The 21,653-nt window shown below is 46.5% G+C and overlaps 1 protein-coding gene and 1 pseudogene across 1 annotated transcript in view; both read left to right on the forward strand.

The window, feature by feature from the left end:
* The window catches only part of WNT8B (Wnt family member 8B), a 542,910-nt gene that overhangs the window by 41,139 nt on the left and 480,118 nt on the right, over positions 1–21,653 (forward strand). The gene's annotated exons all lie outside the window — the stretch shown is intronic.
* Positions 18,375–18,911, forward strand: LOC146867245 (lecithin retinol acyltransferase pseudogene; annotated as a pseudogene).

Raw genomic sequence — 21,653 nt, forward strand, 5'->3', positions numbered from 1 at the left:
GAAATAAGTGCCGCTGCTGAGCACCGGAAAGCACTGGCACAAATTGAGCACTAGAATCAACAAGGAGGGGAAGAAATGGCAGGGGCTTTTATAGTGAGGTCCGGCATACATGCCCGATAGACTATGTGTAAACAATGAGTATGCAGTTCCTATCAGAAAGAAAGATGATGGGTCATAACTGTAAGGTTGAAACCAGTGAAACACAGGAGAGCAATGTCCTTGTTGGAAAAAGACCATCACACACCTGACAAGTAGGTGTCTTGCTTCATCATCGGGTCTGCTCCTACTCGGGCCGGCGCTGCAATGCCCGATCAGGCGCCTGTGATGGGGCCTACTTCACAGAGATCTTTATTCCAAAGCCGACAGGTGAAGTGTGAGTAAGGGTCCTAGTGTAGGTGAATGTGGAGTGTAAAGTGAAATTAAAATAGAGAAAAATAGTCCAATCAAAATAATTTTAATGAGGTTGGCTACATCCCTAGTTAAAATAAGAAAATCGCGTATAGTCACTCAATGATGTGCTGAAATACGCTTAAAAAGAGGTCGACATGTTTCTTGCCCTACTATCAAATTGATGGCAATTCCTCAGGACCTTATCGAGTACTGCCTACACATTTTTTGGTGGTGGTCACCCAGCACAGCCAGTGAAAAGCGGCCACCTTTACAGCACCCTAAAAAATGTGGGGGTACCTTTGGTATCAACAAAGATTATCAAGTGTTAACCTGTAATATTAAAAAACAGTTAGAACAGTCAGAAAACAAAGTAATACAATGTTATTTCAATAATAGCCAATACTATTGGTTTCAAAAACAGTGACAGTGCATCAAACGCATGCAAATGGCCCATGGGCAGTGACATGCTTGATGCATTCAAACTGTACTCAATCAGTCTAAGAGCACTAAGGTGATGAAGATTAAAATGGTGAATTTTCGCAGTAGAGATAAAAATGGAAGGTCTAGCTGTTCCAAAATCAATAATTCACAAACCACAAAAAAGTCCTCACCCTCAATGAGTCTGTTCCGGGCCATAACAGTACCGGTCGCCGTCGTCACTGAATTCTAGTGTCCTGATATATAGTAAAGTCATATTAGTTCTTAGGAAGATACTATGAAAGATCGGCAGCGGTGATAAGCCTCAGGATCGTGTTAGGTAAAGTGCCAAATGTATCAATCACCTTGGTAACGATCAAGGGAGTGAAATTCGCTATAATGTTGGACAGACACGCACATGGAGTTGGAGGGGCCATAAGAGTTACTGCCACTCCTGTGAATGGTAAAGGACGCGCAGCGTGTCGGAAGGTGCGAAACAGGCGAAATTGCCCGTGCGAACTAGTATGCTGCAAACAGCAAGCGGTATCATCATTACAAGTTAAAAAATGCTTACTGTTGAAGGGATCTCATGCCGTGTTAGCGGGGAGTGCCGCGGACCTCGAAGTACGGTAGTGCTGATGCCTATAGCAATGCCAAAGATCACACAGTATTTTTACTCACGGTTCCCTTAGTAGAATCACAAAGTTAATCCTACCCCAACGGATTGGCCGGTCCACACGGTCTGGTCACCATAGTGTAACAAACTCAGTTAAAATGGGAAGGCAGGACGGGGAGGGCGTTTCCCCAGAACTTCCGGGTGGTTGTATGGAATGCTAGAGCGCCGAACATTAAACGGCGCCATGTTGAGAGGATAAACTCGTGACCCAAACAGAGTCACGTGATCAAAGGAAGGACCAATCATGACCTAGCGATCAGGGTGGTGCGATCGCTATGTAGAATGGTTCAAAGGAGGTGAAGGGGGACTGGAGAGCGTGAATTACGATCGAACAAGTAGCCCCAATAAAGTATATTTAAAGGAAGGCATTGAACCCTATATGAACACAAGGGTAACAGTGGTGCAAAAAGAATTTTATTTATATAACAAACTCAAAACAGAGTTCGAGGAGTCAGTGATGCCAAAATTTTTATTAGAGGCATCTCATATATTGAAGACCACAGAGGTGGAAGCAAGAGCTTGCTAACTGGTGTCAAAACCTACTGTTGGGAATGACCGAGCACACAAGGGCAAAATTGGTATTTGGTCTAGGAAAAAGCTCATGTGAAAGACATATTGTCTGGATCAAATGTAGTATATATAGGTACAGGTAACCAGAAAAGCTGAGTTACTGAATGAAACACTCAGTTATGAGGTCAAAAGGCTCCAAGGGATGTCTTCATTAAGTCCGGATTTATCAGATGACAGTCTAAGGACCCACCGTTTTTCTAAACGGAACAAGGTGTCCTTTGATATGCCAGGGTGTGCTTCCAGAACGCACCAATCAAAAGAATCGGGAAGATGTTGTCTTTCTTTAAAGTGAGTGGTCATTTTTGTGTTGGTCTTGGCACATCTAAAGGTGCTCCTGTGTTCCATCATTCGTACTTTCACTTGTCTTGTTGTCATCCCTATGTAGTCGAGGTTGCAAGTACACCTCACCATATAAATACAGTTGGCTGTGTTGCAGTTGGTATGTTTTGTCAACCGCCAACACACACCATTCGGGAGATTCAGTTGCTTAGTGACCTTAGTTTGAGGACAAACAGAACAAGAACCACAAGGGAAGTGTCCCTGGACTGGTGGTAAGTCCCAAAGTGTGTTCTGTAACATGTTGTGGTGTTTCTTAGGTCTAGTATGTATCAACATATCTTTTATGTTGCTCGTTCGTTTAAAAGCGAATCTAGGTATAGAGAGGTTCAATGTACCTGTGTTGAGAATACCCCAATTTTTCCGAATGATGTTCCTTAATCGATTGGAATCTGGGGTGTAAGTAGTGACACATGTGATGTTAGAATCTGGCTCTCAAATCCTGTTCTCCAACAAACCCTCTTGATTGTTATTTCTCGCCCTTTTGTGAGCATCATCGAAAACCTGTTTAGGATATTCACGTCGAAGCAGATCTTGCTTCAACGTGTTTGCTTCCTTTTTATAGTCACCAAGGGTGCTACAGTTCCTTCTGATACGGAGGAACTGGCCAACAGGTAGATTGTGTCTCAAAGCCCTGGGATGATGACTACTGAAAAGGAGAAGGCTGTTTCTATCAGTAGGTTTACAATAAAGGGTGGTGGAAATCACCCCTGCTTCCAACCTAATCAAAAGATCTAGGAAAGGAATCTCGCTCGTTGAAATAGTGTTGGTAAATTTCAAGAACGGGTTGAGGGTATTAATCCAGGTGCAAAACTCATTTCATTTGGTCATCTCTCCCTTCCAGAGGATAAGGATGTCATCTATAAACCGTTTCCACAGTAAGATGTTGGAGAAATACGGATTGTCAGGGTGAAAAATCTTACGTGCTTCAAAAGCCGACATGTATAAACATGCCAGGCTAGGAGCAAAGGTACTACCCATTGAAGTACCTTGGGTCTGATGGAAGAGTTGGGTACCAAACTGGAAGTAATTCTCTGTGAGGGCAATGGTGGCACATTCCATAATGAATGACGCTGGGGTGGGGGAATCCCACTCGGCATTGTTTAAGATGTCTTCAATGACATCTAAGGTCGCTCTTTAGGGAATATTGGTATAGAGGGCCTCAACATCCAATGTTACCAAAAGGTTCACCTCATTTGGATGTTGGACCCCTCAAGGAGACGTAACACATCAGTTGTGTCTCTAACGAAAGAAGGAGTCTCCTTGACAAAAGGTTGTATGAAATGATCGACAAATTTAGAGAGGGGCTCCAATACAGAACCGATGCCGGACACGATAGGACGTCCAGGTACAGGTGTCATCCCTTTATGGATTTTGGGAAGACAATAGAAGTAGGGTACAACCGGTTCCTTGATTGTTAAGAAGTCAGCTTCTTTTCTCGAGATCCACCCTACTGATTCAGCTGAAAACGTCATAGCAGTGATGATGTTATGTAATCTCTGTGTGGGGTTTTCTCTTATTGGAGTGTAGTATCTTCTATCACTCAATTGTCTCTTGCACTCGATATTGTAATCTTCTGTGTTCATAATTACAGTTGCCCCACCCTTGTCGGCTTGTTTAATCGTGATAGCCTCATCATTTGCCAGAGCCCTGATGGCAGTGGTCTCCTTGATGGACAGGTTATGAAAGGGGGCTGAGTTTGCATTAGAGTTGAAATCTTTCAACACTGCTTGCTCAAAGGTGAGAACCTCATTGGGAACCATAGCACTGGTGGGAGTGAACGTGGATGGTTTATGCAAGCCTGAATCATCGGCGGTGTATGCCGGTTGGTCCTGGAAGAAGGCCCGAAGGCGAATCTTGGGAAAAAAGCTTTGTATCTAGCAACGGTCCCTGAATGTGTCAGTTCTTGGAGTATGAACAAAGCCTAATCCTTTTTGCAAAACCTGTTCCTCAGTATGTGAAATGGCTCTAGAGGAAAGATTGACAATCAATTTCTTTTCCCCTTGGTTTGACTCCTGGTTTCCACTGCTCCTGTTGGTTGATCCTGCCATTGCACTCTTTTTTGGCCTCTTCTGCGCCCTCTTCCTCTGCCCCAACCTCTGTCTAAAAAAGGAGGTGCAGGTCTAGTTTAGTAAAAGGGTGGTGGGCCTTGTGGATATAATGGGTATTGCCAGAAAGGTGGTCCCTGGTAGGGCGGGGCATTGTAAGAAGGAAACATGGGTGGTTGGTAGGTTCGTGTCTTCCTATTGTTCCAACTCCCAGTGTTTGAGTCGTTACTGGATGAGGATCCTCTCCGTGAAGTGTAGGAACTGTCGTCTGAGGAATATCCAGTTACGGAACTCGTGTAGTCTGCTTTGAGATAGGGATAGACTTTCTCAGTTGAGAATTTCTGGATGTCTTTTTGCAATTTGGAAATTTTTTGTTTCATGAGATATTCTCTATTCTCAGCAATTTCCGCATTGATTTCCGATAATTTGCTCTTGTAGGCTGCTGTCTGAATTGTAACTTTGATAGCACCCTCTGCTGCTTGAATTCTAATTAAGAGGGCGTCTGCAATCCTTTTCGCTGTATTTATGATTAGAATCAGCCAGTCCCTAGTGCATTTCCAAGCAACTAGGGACCATTCCTTCTTGAAAGTGGCGTCTTCTAAGAAGAGGCAGGGAAAATTGTTCACAATGAGGCCATTAGGAGCTATATTGGCTCTCAAATATTCGGTCATCATTGCCCCGTGTAGAGTAACCTTAAGCCACTCATGCTTGATGTTAGATAAAGAGGACCAATCCTCTGATTGACTGACCGAGGCAGAACTGCCATCAGATCCCAATAGGGACGGTGCTCGTAGTATCTCAGCTAGCTGCTGCTTCATCACCGAAGCTTAATCCTTGATAGTCCTCCATGTAGTGGACTAGGGGTAGACAAGGGTTGAATCAAAACCTAATTGGATTGATTAGTTGAAGGGGGGTAAAAGGATGGGCCAAAGGAGTCTAGTAACAACCTTTTGGTAACCTTAATGAGAAGTCCCCACGGGTAAAAACCCGTGCATACAATAGAATCAACAAGGAGGGGAAGAAATGGCAGGGGCTTTTATAGTGAGGTCCAGCATACATGCCCGATAGACTATGTGTAAACAATGAGTATGCAGTTCCTATCAGAAAGAAAGATGACGGGTCATAACTGTAAGGTTGAAACCAGTGAAACACAGGAGAGCAATCTCCTTGTTGGAAAAAGACCCTCACACACCTGACAAGTAGGTGTCTTGCTTCATCATCGGGTCTGCTCCTACTCGGGCCGGCGCTGCAATGCCCGATCAGGCGCCCGTGATTGGGCCTACTTCAAGGAGATCTTTATTCCAAAGCCGACAGGTGAAGTGTGAGTAAGTGTCCTAGTGTAGGTGAATGTGGAGTGTAAAGTGAAGTTAAAATAGAGAAAAATAGTCCAATCAAAATAATTTTAATGAGGTTGGCTACATCCCTAGTTAAAATAAGAAAATCGTGTATAGTCACTCAATGAAGTGCTTAAATACGCTTAAAAAGAGGTCGACATGTTTCTTGCCCTACTATCAAATTGATGGCAATTCCTCAGGACCTTATCGAGTACTACCTACACATTTGTCGGTGGTGGTCACCCAGCACAGCCAGTGAAAAGCGGCCACCTTTACGCACCCTAAAAAATGTGGGGGTACCTTTGGTATCAACAAAGATTATCAAGTGTTAACCTGTAATATTAAAAAACAGTTAGAACAGTCAGAAAACAAAGTAATACAATGTTATTTCAATAATAGCCAATACTGTTGGTTTCAAAAACAGTGACAGTGCATCAAACGCATGCAAATGGCCCATGGGCAGTGACATACTTGATGCATTCAAACTGTATTCAATCAGTCTAAGAGCACTACGGTGATGAAGATTAAAATGGTGAATTTTCGCAGTAGAGATAAAAATGGAAGGTCTAGCTGTTCCAAAATCAATAATTCGCAAACCACAAAAAAGTCCTCACCCTCAATGAGTCTGTTCCGGGCCATAACAGTATCGGTCGTCGTCGTTGAATTCTAGTGCCCTGATATATAGTAAAGTCATATTAGTTCTTAGGAAGATACTATAAAAGATCGGCAGCGGTGATAAGCCTCAGGATCGTGTTAGGTAAAGTGCCAAATGTATCAATCACCTTGGTAACGATCAAGGGAGTGAAATTCGCTATAAGGTTGGACAGACACGCACATGGAGTTGGAGGGGCCATAAGAGTTACTCCCACTCCTGTGAATGGTAAAGGACTTGCAGCGTGTCGGAAGGTGCGAAACAGGCGAAATTGCCCATGCGAACTAGTATGCTGCAAACAGCAAGCGGTATCATCATTACAAGTTAAAAAATGCTTACTGTTGAAGGGATCTCATGCCGTGTTAGTGGGGCTTTGATGTTTAAACGTGATCGCGATCACTTTCACTTTCGCGGCCGCACGGCCTCTTTGCATAGCCAATAGGTCTCGCTTTTGGGACCTTATAAGTATTTAGTTATGCAACTGTTGCATAGCTAAATACTTATAAGGTCCCAAAGGTGAGACCTATTGGCTATGCCAATGCTTGTTTCACCTCCTGCTGGGCCGAAGTTAAGGGGCCATCCGGCCTCCGTTTGTTTGAATATGCTGACTGTGGGCCGCCTGAAACCTCACACTTAAATGTAAATGCCACAGAGGAAAACAAAGGCACACAGCTTGCTATCTCTTCACAGGTACTTAAGAGAGGCATGCTTTTGCCTTTGTTTTGTTCCTTATATAAATGCAGACACTGTAAGACTGTCAGATGGGTTGGTCTGTACCAGGATTTACATAAATAATTTAAATAGCACTATTTAATTCTTTTACAGCGCTACGTCGTGATGTGATGGCACGCGTCATGATGAGTAGCGGCCCGTGGAAGGAGTGCCGGAGGGCGGTGGGGCGGAGGGGCGGAGGAGCGGAGGAGGGGCATGGTGGGGGTAATAAACTCCCTGAGTAATGTAAGTAAATAAATAAACCGAATCTCATTCCGCGTTCCGGCACGCATTTGGCATTTCAGCGCGCGCAATAAAATTCGTTTTATATATTTATTTACTTGCATTAATCCGGTCAGCCGTGTGCCGGAGTTTACTACCCCCCAACCTGCCTCTCCCCCACCCCGTGGCACTCCCTCCACGGGCCGCTACCGGTGATGTAATTTGAATACTGTCTTACTTGGTCAGTTCCCCCACTTCTTTTTATAGGACCTGAGCACTGCATCTGCTCCTGTTCACTATGGTAATTGGAGAAACTGGCCCAGGCTGTGGCTTTTCATATGCCCGTCCTCCCGCCTGGGTAAAACGTCCCACGGAGAGTGCCCAGTCCGGCTGCGGCATAGAAATGCACAAACGCACTTCCAAAAAAACACTGCACACCGGTTTCTTTCACTTGGAAATGAGGCTGAAAGGCCAGTTGTAAAACATTATCCTTTATTGGACCTTACCAAGTGAAAGAATCTATTTTTTCAGCATGACTCCGAGGGCAAAGCTCGGGCTGACAGTTCAAAAATGTTCAACTTCCGTTGCCATTTTCCCATAATATTCAGTAACCACAAAAAGAAACCAACATAACCGATTTCAATGTTCCAAAAGTGTTCCAGAAGTGTTTCCACTACTAATCTCATATAATGTTAGGACTGCTGTAATTATCTTTAGTGATGTTACCATGGACGCCTAGAGAGGTACCGAAAGTTGCATCACACACCCCTTGACCATCATCATAGGATGGTCCCTCCTTGTCCCACCGCTAGCCACCGGACAGTTTCTCATTAGATGCTTAGGGGCTGTAGCATTGCCAATAAGTTGAACTGCACCAATGTAACTTAGCACACAGAGTCCTGTTTCCTTTGAGTTCCTGTAACTGATTTGACACTCTCTGGAGACTATGAAAGTTGCTTTGATGTTAGTGTGAAAATCTGTATTTTTTAGACACAGGAAATGAGGAGCTGTTTTCAGGGAAGCCTGTAGAGGGAAAGCGTGTGTCACTGTACAATTTGTATGGCATCCTGGTACATTTGAGATCATGGCGTTTCTAAACATTTTATAACACAACGCAATTTTGAAAGAACGTTTAAATTACCAGCACCCCTCATTTTATCAAAAAAAGAACAAAACAGAGTGTATTTTTCTCTACTAATGACGACATTGGCACTTTTAACCACTTTACATTCATTTTCATATCATGTACGCTTAAACAGTGCATGAAATTGAACTATAATGTATGAAATTATTTTTAAGTCAGAACTTTTTCAAAAGCTTGCCTTGTTACCAAACCACAACTTTTTTTTAACCCAAAACGTTTCGTACTCAAGTGCATTGTTGTGTAATCATAGTTGATAATCTCTCTCTCTCACTTTCTCTTACACACATCCACATTGGGAGAAAAAAAGGTTAAAGTGACGTCATGACGTTATAGTTAGCTGAAATATCACTTGAAATATACAATTTTAAGCTGAAAGAAACACTAAAAGTTAATATAGCATGAGCCTCACCATGCACGGTTTATGACCTTACATATTATATCACTTTTTAAATGTTCTATGACATTATTGATGACATCACCGTTGACATCAATATTGGCATAACTGATGACATCATCCACCCTATGCCAGAGCAACTGTTCATGAGATGGTTGAAACCTGTTGCCAGTCTACTTTCAATAAAATGAAAAACCTCGATTTGATTAACTAGGGTATGTGTTATCGCAGTGCTACAAAGCTGCACAACTATACATCATCAAGTGTTCTATTAACATATAACTATTGGTTACATTGTTTACCATGTAAAATACTATTTCACAAAAGTGTATGTGACATCAATGTGCAGTGAGAATGTTTTTCTAATTTAGGCACTGAAGTCAAGTGCAAGACACCCAATATTTTGAAAAGTTGTGATCTATGGAACTGACCAATCACTATAAACAGCAGTTCAATAGATCCTGGTTAAGCCTCAGAGGAATGTCTGCCTTTTCTTTAATTTGATGATATCATAACACAAATATAATGAATTAAATATTTATATTAAGATTACATATTTCTATTGGTTAATTCTTTCCGGAAACAGTTTCTAATCTGCAGATAGAAATATTAGCAACATCTAGTGTAAATGGGTCAATATGTGAACTTAGCCTTAGAGCATTGCAGAAATGGGCAATGTACTCCCTCAGGGTGCACAACTTTGGATTCTTTAAAAAGTCTTGTAAAACGATGAAACATCTCACAAATCAAAGATCTTGGCCCCCACCCAGAACGTACCTGCGAACATATCTCCGACTGGCCAATGCACTATTGGACCCAGACAGCTTCAGTGCATCGAGGCTGCAGCTTCGTTCCTTTCTAACGATCTCTCTCTCGCTCCCTTGCAACTACTTTCTCTTCGGCGCTCCATGTTATGCCACTTTTGCTCTTTTGTGCCCTGTCACCACTGTTTTTTTACAGTTTTGTTCTTATTTTGTGCCAATGTCTTTCACTGCTCTTTATCTCCTTTGTGACGTTTCACCACCGTGTTTCACTGCTTTGTCTCTCACTTGCACCCTTGTTTCAAGCACTGTTTTTCAATGTTTTTCTCTTCTTTTTCTCTTGTTTGTGCCCTTGTCTCCACCACTATTTGCTCTTTGTACTTGTGTCTCCTGCCTCTGTCCCATTTCCCGCCCTTTTCTGCTCCTCTATCCCTCCTTCCTGCCACTCCTTACCTGTCACTTCCTGCTCACCCATTTCTTGTCTTTCCCCCTCTCGTGCACCTCTCAGCCCCACCCCCCTGTGATCTTCTCCCCTCCCCGGGCCTACTTAATGGCAGCCGCTCGGGAGACACATTCAATAGGCACAAAGATGGCACACCACTGTCCCTCCAAAGGCAATTATTTCCGCCCTCATCTGCACCTGGACCGCACCAGGAACCCTAATCCTCACCTCACCACCATTATCCTACGACACTCCTCCATGCCCTCCACCTCAGCCCACCATTCACCTGGCTGCTGCCACACTTCACCACACAATACAGAATGAGCCTCAATCTGCACCCCCTGCCGCTTCTTCTGCATACCCACACCCACTCTCACTACTCCAACACCCACCACACCCATAGCAATAGCTCCCAGCACTCCATTACCTCAAGTACACTAAAACCAGCCCCCACCCAGACACAACTCCGCACTCCCAAACATGCTCCTCAATACTCGCTCACTCAGCAAACACGGCAGAAAGGCACACAAATTTAGATACTGAGAGGAACCCCTTAAGCCAAAGGAATAGGGTATCATGCAAAGATATAATCACAAAGATTTCCTTTGGCCTCCACTATACAGCCAACCATATATATTATACCCAGAAAGAGTCTTCCACCATATCACTCAATCCAATTCATTACAGTCAAGATAGGAGAATAAATCTGTATACCCAAAGCTACTAGTAAATGCAAGACTAATGGCAAAAAGTTAAAAAGATTTTAAAAGATTTTATTCAATCCAAAACACACAATGCTACACAATAAATGACACTGTGTCATGAAATAAAAGAAACAATACAAATTCATTACATTTCATTTAAAAAATACAAACATATCATGCTACATAGGTTTTAAAATATGAGCGAGAGTACAAGGAACAGACCAAACACTTTGTCTTAGAATGATCACCTCCGTAATACTTGTTTCTCAAAAACTGAGACTGGGTGCTGTGTTCTGTTGGCACTCAAGTTTCAGTGATAATACAGATTGTGGTCATAAGAAACCAGGCGTCGACGCGTTTCGGTGAAGGAATTATAATGCCACCTTTCTCAAGACAAACGAATTTACGAAAACATTTCAAGATGGCGAGACTGGGGATATTCGTATTGTTCCGAAGTAGAACCCGTCTTCTATTTTTAGCACAACCACAAACTGAAACCAACTGCATAGAGTACCACCCCTCCAGTTTGCAAATCACAGCCAACTTCACCCTGTGTGCTAACCTGGTCTACAGACCCCCAGGACCCCAGGTCAACTTCGCAAACAACATCACAGACTTGGTTGCTCCAATATTCATCGACTCCAACTCGTACATCCTCCAGGGAGACCTCAACTTTCACCTAGAGGACCTCACCAACCCCAACTTTGTCGCACTCCTCCACTTCTCGACACAAACTCAGCTATGGGTACCATTCAGAATCACTGCCTCCCTTGCAAGTGAGCTCCATAGCATTGCTATGCCATCATTCCCTTTTACCCACAGCCTCCTCTGAGAGCAGACTCTGATACATGAGATTTGGCCTTATTTAGCACGGCTTTCAATCCTTCTCAAAATGATTTTCCATTTCATCAATTCACACACCTCTCTTTCCAATGCCCTCAGTTTAGCAGAACCATTCATTTTCAATGCCCCAGTTAAGCGGGGTTTTATTTTTTTGCGGATCCATGCTGCAGAATTCTCAGTGTTACAGTGTCACAAGCTTCAGAGGTGTACCATGTTTCCTTACCTACAGCCCAGCTTTACATTACATTTAAGTGGGCTCATTTTAACAGAACAACATTTCAGTGCTTTTAATTTAGCAGGCCATCATGAAGCCTTGCAGAGAGAGCTTTTGACAGATCATATTAAAACAGTACATAATAATTCATGTGGGTGGGGATGTTCACCCCCTCAGTCATCGGTTTTTGGAAGTGCCATTTACATTTTGGGTCAGTAAGAACAAGTTACTTACCTTCGGTAACGATATATCTGTAAGAAACATTAGTTAGTTATAGATTGCTTACCTTAGAATTACCCCCAGGCGTCAGACGTGATCTGGAAAGTTTTTCGTCAGCAGTACCCCTGCGCGTCGGAAGGTGGCGTCCGTCGGCTCCGCATCCGTCGTTGGCGTCGTGGTCGCCGAGATGACGTTGCGGTAGGTACTTAGATTCCGCCCTCGCGCACTGATGTCAGTGCTGTACACGACTTTCTGCGCCAGAAATGCAGAGCCATGCAAGACATTGACCACTGGTGCACAAAACTAGGGCCCTGAAAGGATGACCTTAACCCTAGAAATCAGTTCGCAGAACGGGGAGGATGGGTGGGGCGGTAAGGATTCTGTAATTAACTAATGTTTCCTACAGATATATTGTTACTGAAGGTAAGTAACTTGTTCATCTGAAAGAAACACGTTAGTTATAGATTCCTTACCTTAGAATAGATGCCCCAGCAATACCAACTCCGGTGGTGGGTCTGCAAACCAAGATCACACCAGAAAGTCCAAAGAAGCCGTCTCTCCGGACTTGACTGTCCAGACAGTAGTGCGTCGTAAACGTGTGCAGTGATGCCCACGTTGTTGCCTGACAGATGATATGTAGAGGAACTCTTCGTCCTAAGGCAGTAGTGGCTGCCGCCGCCCTGGTGGAATGGGCAATTAGCCCCACAGGAGGCTCCTTTTTAGCCAGAGAATAGCATGTTTTGATACACAAAATGACCCACCGAGAAATGGTTCGCTTGTGTATGGCCCAACCTTTCTTGGCACCCACGTAGCTGACAAAAAGTTGGGTATCCACCCGGAAATGTTTTGTGCGATCCAGATAGAACGAAAGCACACATTTTGGGTCCAGAAGGTGGAGCCTCTCTTCCTCTTTGGAAGGATGCAGAGGCGGAAGGAAGGTGGGCAAAGTGATGGTCTGCCCGATGTGAAAGGCAGTGACAACCTTAGGCAAGAAGGATGGACGAGTCCTGAGAACTACCTTGTTCGGATGAACAGATAGAAAAGGAGGCTTGGAGGAAAGAGCCTGGAGCTCACTCACTCTTCTGGCAGATGTGATGGCTACCAGAAAAGCAATTTTAAGTGTCAGAAGCCTCAAAGGACAGTTGTGAAGTGGCTCAAAGGGAGCACACATTAAATAGGTTAGAACTAGATTCAAGTCCCACTGAGGAATATCGAAGGGAATAGGAGGAAAGAGGTGAGTTATGCCTTTCAAGAAGCAATTTACCACTGCAGACTTGAAAAGAGAGGGCTGATCTGGAAGCTGAAGGAAGGCAGAGGTGACCGAAAGATAGCCCTTGATAGTGCCCTGAGCAGAGCCCTGCTGGGCTAAAGAAAGTAGAAACAAGAGAACCTCAGAAAGAGGGGCAGAAAGGGGATCCACAGCCTTTGCTGTGCACCATGCCACAAACTTGTTCCACCGGCAGGCGTATACCGTCTTGGTGGAGGGACGCCTGACTGCAAGATTACATCACAGACTTCAGGAGGCAGGTCAAAAGACGTCAACTGCCGCTGCTCAATCTCCACGCAAGGAGGTGGAGGCTGGACAGGTTTAGGTGTAGGACCGTCCCCTGTTGTTGGGACGGAAGATCCTCCCGAAGAGGCAGTCGGATTGGAGGATCAATGGCCATGTTGAGCAGCTCGGGATAACAGACTCTTAGTGCCCAAACCGGAGCCACAAGGATGATTTGGGGCCGGTCGCGCCGGATCTTCTTCAGCACTCTGGGCAGAAATGGCATAGGCGGAAAGGCATACAACAGACTGCAACTCCACTCGTGACGAAAAGCGTCGCCTAGCGAGTGCCGCCTTGGAAATTCCAACGCGCAGAATTGCTGACATTGCGCGTTCTCTTCGGTGGCAAATAGATCTAATCAAGGCTCTCTCCACTGCTGAAAGAGACCTTGCACTACCTCCGAGTGAGGATGCCATCCGTGATCCATCATGCAACTGCGGCTGAGTTTGTCCGCTCGGGTGTTCAGTGAACCTGCCAGGTGTTGAACCACCAGGGATATGCCCTGATGTTCCAGCCATGTCCAGAGGTGGAGAGCCTCTTGACATAGGGTCCACGACCCCACCCCGCCCTGTTTGTTGCAGTACCACATGGCGGTGGTGTTGTCTGTGAACACCTGCACTACCCTCCCCCGGACAGAGGGAAGGAATGCTTTTAGTGCAAGATGAATCGCCCAAAGTTCCAGAAGGTTGATGTAGAGCCCGGACTCTGCCGGAGATCAGAGGCCTCTGATCTCCTCATCCCCCATGTGGCCGCACCATCCCAGAAAGGACGTTTCTGTAACCACTGTATGGTCTGGTTGGGTAAGGCAGAGGAATCTGCCGTTGACCCAATCCTGGTTCGTGAGCCACCACTGCAATTGACGTGCAGTGCCCTCCGAGATCTGGATGCAATCGTACAGATTCCCCTGATGCTGCACCCACTGGAACTTCAGGTCCCACTGCAGAGCCCGCATATGCCACCTGGCATGATCGACCACCAGGATGCAGGAGGCCATGAGGCCCAGCAGCCTCAGGGTCATCCTGCCCGAAACCATGGATAGAGGAGGAAAGATCGGAATCATAGCCTGAATATCCTGGACTCGCTTTTCAGGAGGATAGACGCGATACCGCGTCGTGTCCAGAACTGCTCCAATACGGAGTTGCTTCTGAGAGGGATTCAGGTGTGACTTTGGCACATTGATGGAAAACCCCAGCAAATGCAGGAGGTCAGCTGTAGTCTGTAGGTGGGAGACAACTGCCTGGGGTGAGCCCGCCTCCAACAGCCAGTCGTCTTGATAGGGGAAGACTGAAACCTCTGATCTACGCAGATGAGCTGCGACCACCGCCTTCACTTTCGTGAACACCCGAGGGGTGCTGGTAAGGCCAAAGGGGAGCACAGTAAATTTAAAATGCTTGCGGCCTACCGTGAACCGTAGGTAATGCCGGTGGGCCGGCAGGACAGGGATGTGAAAATAAGCGTCCTGCAAGTCCAATGCTACTATCCAGTCTTCCGGGTCGAGGGTAGACAAGACCTGAGCAAGCGTCAACATCTTGAACTTCTCCTTCCGGAGGAAGCGGTTGACGTCCCTTATCCTTCTTGGGGACCAGAAAGTAGTGGGAATAACAACCACAACCTACTTCTGGGACAGGAACGCGCTCGATGGCTCCCTTGGCCAAGAGAGCCGTAACTTCCTGCTGGAGAAGGGCCAGATGATCCTCCGTCATGCGGTGGTATTGCGGTGGCATTGCTGGAGAGATAGCCTCGAAGGGGAGGGAGTAGCCCCTTCGGACTATCTGCAAAACCCACCTGTCCGACATGATGGTGCGCCAGTGGGGGAGGTGATGGCGAATCCTGCCGCCCACTGGCGTTTGATGGGCCTGAAAAGTCAGACTAGGAAGGTTTGGAGGCTGCTGCAGAGGGGGTTTGGTGGACTGTCACGCCAGCTGGCTGCTGGAACCATGATGGTTGTTCTCACCTCCCCGGCCACGTTGAGTAACTTGCTGAGGCACTGGACAGGACGTAGCGGGGCACCCCTTCCGTAGCCATGAAACGGGCAATAAGCAGACTGCGCAGGGCGGATGGAGAGGCCCAAGGTCTTGACCATAGCCCGTCAGTCCTTGAAACGCTCTAGAGCGTTGTCTGCTTTGTCGCCCCCCTGGCGGCGACAGCCTGGGAGAGCACTGTCCGGGCCTCCTCAAGACACTGGGGCAGCGCCTGCGCAACCGTATCCCACACAGAGTGGGAATATTGGCCCAAGAGACATGCAGTGTTTACCGACCACAGTCCCAAGCTGGGGAAAGAGAACATTTTCTTTCCAAGATGGTCCAGCTTCTTGGATTTCCTTTCCGGTGGGGCGGTAGGGAATGCACTCTTGGAAGTGGAGGCTTGGACCACCATGCTATCCAGGGTGGGGGTGTTGGGAAAGGAAAGTGGGCTCGCCCGGAGCCGAGCAGTGGCATCGGGCAATCATCCTATCCACGGGAGCCCCCATGTTGGGCCTGGACCATGTGCCCAAAAGGACGTCGGTAATGGCCTCTTTGAACGGGAGCAGGGGCTCTGAAGAGCTCGCTGCCGGCTGAAGCACCTCTGTCAGGAGATTAGTCCAGACCGCCACTGTAGGAAGCTCGAGGTTGAGAGCATCGGCCGCCCTACGCAACACCATTGTGTACAACGCTCCCTCCTCCGTAGCCACGGTAGGAGGAGACAACATTTTTTTCGCCGTTAGGCATCCGTAGTAACTTAGCATATAAATTAACATATATAGCCTTGTTATTGAGCACCAATCTGTGAAGTGCTAGTGTGGAATGTCTGATCTGTATGTAGACGTTTTGACCCCTATTCACAGAGTGCAAGTGTAAAACATCTCCACGGGTCTTCTTCAGGACTAGGGATATATTTCAAGCCAGCCTGTGTGGCAGCCTTGTGTTTACTAAAGGTGGTGTATGGGTCATAAAAGATTTGGTAAATCCTCCATTTGTACCTGTGTGGCAATACATAGTGAGTCAAACTTTCCTGTAGAGCCTCTATTGGGGGTAACTTCGGTAGTCAGCAATTCCTTGTCTTGTAATGCTATGAAAAAATGCGCCGAAAGTGTTCCAAGCGACCTCGTACTTCAAGAGACGGCGCGTCCGCATTCGTCTGCTCCCGCTGCCTGAATCAAGTATAAGCGGAAAGTTTGACCCATTCTGGATTGCCACACAGATACCAATGGAGGATTTACCGAATCTTTTATGAGCCATCCACTACCTTTAGTAAACACTTGAGAAAACTCTTGCCATATGGGGCAAGTTGTCAAAATATTGGTAACACATTTGAGATAATTCTTGTGATAAAGAAGGACATTTGTATGTAACTGTGACAAAATGATGGTTTTGAGATACTAGAGGTAATGTTTGGCATTAGAATTGCTCATGGTATATGCACAGCATAATGCAAAATTCTGACAGAGGCATATTGAATGTAATTTCTGGCATGAGCCGCACCCATTACAAAATAGACGTCAGGTTTCCATCAAACCTCTGGCTTTCCTCTTCTGACCAGGCAACTGAATTTGCGACCCCTTGCCTCAGAGGTTGCAAATCTGGTGCCAAGTAAGCCCTCCTTGTTATCTCCTACTTTTAGGTCTAGCTTGAGCCAGCGCGCTAGCGCTGGCAAGCTATTGTAGGTACTGTACAGAGGAGAATCCCTGCCCATATTTGTCATTGGCTTGTGTCTTAAATGCCGGCGCTTGATTCCTTAATAGGCTTGTTAGTCCTTAGTACGGTCATGTCGTAATTTGTATCCTTCCATGGCTATTAGCCCCTTTACATGGTTGTTACACAGTACATGAACATTTTCTTTATTGAGCCACTTTTATTGCTCATACGCAAGATGTTAGACAAAGGAATCATGGTGACCCGCCACCTCCTATCTCTGCTGCAACTTTTGAATTACTGTAGCTCCCCACACTCAAGGCCTACTCTCCACCATGTCTTCGCAGTCTCTCTCTGCCATTACCATATAATGAGACTACTGTGTCATTCTCCGGGTGAGATGGCGATGCGCACTCTTAGTGCTGCAATAGAATGTGAAGCCAGGAAGAGCGGAAGTACAGTAGAATTGTGGCCGCCGTTTGTGCGGAACATCCTTGAAACCATTTGAAATGCTGCCACTTTCTGCTGTATATGCAGTGCTCAGTAAAGAGCTAATCAGGTGGGTGCATTTGGCACTATTTACGATCAATTTTTCCTATGCATAGTGGTACTTGTTGATCGAGCTTTTTGAGAGTAGCTTTTCTACCAAGTTAGACGAGATAAAAGGATTTAAATCCTTTTCTCAGGAGAAAAAAATGGGCACAGCAAGCAGGAGCACAAAAGGCGGATACCCCACTGGCCCGGTTCTCATCCTTAAAAAATTACACACTCTGGAGCCCGTCCACGGGTCCACCAGCGTTAGGTGGCTTGGCCAAGAGGACATGTTACTGCAGTTCCTCGGCAGGGCTTGTACGCCAGACTGTAAACAAAGTTGTGGCGTCAGCGGCATGCGCTTTTATTCAAAATGTTCTGTTTCAATGACCTACAAGTTTCCTTCTGTGGGCCACTCACATTCTTTCCAGCCAATCACACAGCCAGCATCTCTCAATGCAGGGTTGGTGTTGGGCTGGGCGGAGGTGGAGATGGGAGGGATTAAGTGGGAGGGCGAGTTTCCAAATTGCCAAAGTCATCAAAGTGGCAGAAACTCCCAGAAAGAAGGAGCTACAAAAGGAAAGTGCAGCTTGCAGCAAGGGAAGGATGAAATCCTCGGTGCTGGAAGTGCTGGCTTCATCATCGAGAAAGTGCTGCTAATTTTCAATTTCAAACTCAAGCCCTCAGATGAGGTATTTCCGGTCAGTCACTACAATGTGTCCATATACAAAAGGGGAGACCTGCTGGAGGTGCTGCTCACCCTCTTTGTCCACTTTAGCAACTACCTGGGGGAGGACCAGGTAGCCCACCAGATGCCGTATATCCTGCCTCTGCTGTCCGAAGACCCGGCCCTGCTGCAGAAGGTGGTGACCAACAAGTGGCTGGTGCTGGGGGTCCTGGCCAATTCGGCCAGCGTGCAAGTGGACTCGGTGCACTACTTCGCCTACAGGAGCTGCATCCTGGTCAACTACCTGGACCGGAGATTCCTACAGGGGGTGCTGCCCGGCGAGCAGGTGGCGTGGCGAGCCAAGCAGCTGGTGGGGGCTGTGGAACAACTGCGAGCATTTTGTGACCCGCTGCAGATATGGCAGCCCGGCCAGCCTCCAGACTGACAAGGTAACACTATGTATGACCCACTTCTAGCATATGTGTAGGGGGCTGCATTACGAGCAGATAGCTGGAGTGAAGCGCACTAAAATGATGGTAAGCGCCCAAAATCACGCGTCGTGTGAAAGCTGGGTTTAAACCGCAGGATTTCTGGTAAAAAAAAAATGCCAGCACATTTTCTTCTATATCGCACATATTGGAATCCTGTCAAAGCTAAGCAGGCCTTTCATTCTTCCGAGTCCATCACATGGGTATCATTGAGCCGGGTAGCTGTAATACCCAATATTTTCAGGGAGTCATAACAGAAAAATGAGTTGCCAACTGCTATGTGCAAAGTCGACTTATCATATTGATATGCTAAACCGAGTTGCAGACTGCATCTTGAGTTTTCATAACACGTGTTTTAGTGTGTGTGTTCCCTCTAGAGATCTGTAGTTGTTTTATTCTCATGTGGCGTTATACAAATTTTGTATACACAAAATAAAACATTGAGACTATGGATGGATGGGTAGCATTCAAAATAGAGGTCGTCTAGTTAGATGGTAGCAGCTACGTCATCTTAAGAAACAAGTCATTTTAACATTGCCACAACGTACATGCATAGAATTGTTTGCCTTTTATTGGAAGTAGGCTCATTGTTGGGAGGTTCTCTTGCGTGTAAGGAGGAGGACCTCCTTGGTGGCGCCTGGTGGTGGAGCAGCGCCATGCTCTTGTTGAATCATGTTTAATAGGTGGTTTTTTCCAGTGGCACTAACAGTCCATGAACTTTAGTAGCCTTTGATGAACCTTTATGGACCACTTAATAATGGCGGCTAATCAGGTGTACAATGGGCGACAGGTCCTTCCAAATAACACCCGCACGCTAAAGATACCAGAAACCTCACCTCCAGGGCCCACCCCAATAAAGCAATAAATGTGCCATGCCATTTACCAGGCCCAACGAGAAACTGCATTTTTAGGTCGAGCCTGAGCCAGTACGCAAGTGCTGCTCTAGCGATCTGTTGTAGGTACTGTACGGATGAGAAGCCCCGCCCATATTTTTTATCGGCTTGTGTCTTTGTCCTTCGTATATGCTTGCGTTTGATTCCTTAATAGGCTTGTTAGTCCCTCCTTAGTACGGCCATGTCGTCATTTGTATCCTCCCATGGTTACTGTCCCCTTTACATGGTTGTTAAATAGTACGTGAACTTTTTCTTTATTGATCCACTTTTATCGCACGTACGCACGAAGGTTCCTTGTTCCACCCTCCTCTTCCTTGGCCCTCTTCTGTCCCTCCAATCCTTTGATTCTTTGTGCCCTCTGTGTGACTGCCCCTTTAGGTTGTCCCTCCCTCCTCCTATCCAGTTATCCTGTCTGTCCTCCATGGCCTCGCCTCTCTTCCTCGGCCCCTCGTACTCCCCTCTGCCTCTGTAGACAGGGCCGTGCTGGTGCTCGTCCGCCCCGGCTGAAGGTGCCCTCTGCCCCCTGCCACAGTCTGGCATCTTCCTTCGCTCAAACCCACTGTAGAGCGTCATGTTTCCTGGTTATCGTGTGCAGGAGAGGCGAGCGGTGGGTGGGCGGGGTGAGGGACAGGGCGGGAGAGTTACCAAAGTTCGGGCAAAGCATGACCTAGGTCCCGAGGGTGGACTGCTGGCTTCCTCTGCAGAGGCGGGTGACCACCTCCGTGGAAGGATCGGCTCTGACCTGAGGTACTGCCACCTTTCACACGTGTGGTGACCCGGGCCCCAGGTGTATGTCTTTACTGGAGTCTCGGAGTGCTGTGGAGTTGAGCAGTCAGTATTCAAAATAGAGGTCGTCTAGTTAGATGGTAGCAGCTACGTCATCTTGAGAAACAAGTCATTTTAACATTGCCACAACGTACATGCATAGAATTTTTTGCCTTTTATTGAAAGTAGGCTCATTGTTGGGAGGTTCTCTTGCGTGTAAGGAGGAGCACCTCCTTGGTGGCGCCTGGTGGTGGAGCAGCGCCATGCTCTTGTTGAATCATGTTTAATAGGTGGTTGTTTCCAGTGGCACTAACAGTCCATGAACTTTAGTAGCCTTTGATGAACCTTTATGGACCACTTAATAATGGCGGCTAATCAGGTGTACAATGGGCGACAGGTCCTTCCAAATAACACCCGCACGCTAAAGATACCAGAGACCTCACCTCCAGGGCCCACCCCAATAAAGCAATAAATGTGCCATGCCATTTACCAGGCCAACGAGAAACTGCATTTTTAGGTCGAGCCTGAGTCAGTACGCAAGTGCTGCTCTAGCGATCTGTTGTAGGTACTGTACGGAGGAGAAGCCCTGCCCATATTTTTTATCGGCTTGTGTCTTTGTCCTTCGTATATGCTTGCGTTTGATTCCTTAATAGGCTTGTTAGTCCCTCCTTAGTACGGCCATGTCGTCATTTGTATTCTCCCATGGTTACTGTCCCCTTTACATGGTTGTTAAATAGTACGTGAACTTTTTCTTTATTGATCCACTTTTATCGCACGTACGCACGAAGGTTCCTTGTTCCACCCTCCTCTTCCTTGGCCCTCTTCTGTCCCTCCAAACCTTTGATTCTTTGTGCCCTCTGTGTGACTGCCCCTTTAGGTTGTCCCGCCCTCCTCCTATCCAGTTATCCTGTCTGTCCTCCATGGCCTCGCCTCTCTTCCTCGGCCCCTCGTACTCCCCTCTGTAGACAGGGCCGTGCTGGTGCTCGTCCGCCCCGGCTGAAGGTGCCCTCTGCCCCCTGCCCCCTGCCACAGTCTGGCATCTTCCTTCGCTCAAACCCACTGCAGAGCATCA

The sequence above is a fragment of the Triturus cristatus genome, chromosome 1_2 (genome assembly GCF_964204655.1).
Source record: "Triturus cristatus chromosome 1_2, aTriCri1.1, whole genome shotgun sequence".
Taxonomy (NCBI): domain Eukaryota; kingdom Metazoa; phylum Chordata; class Amphibia; order Caudata; family Salamandridae; genus Triturus; species Triturus cristatus.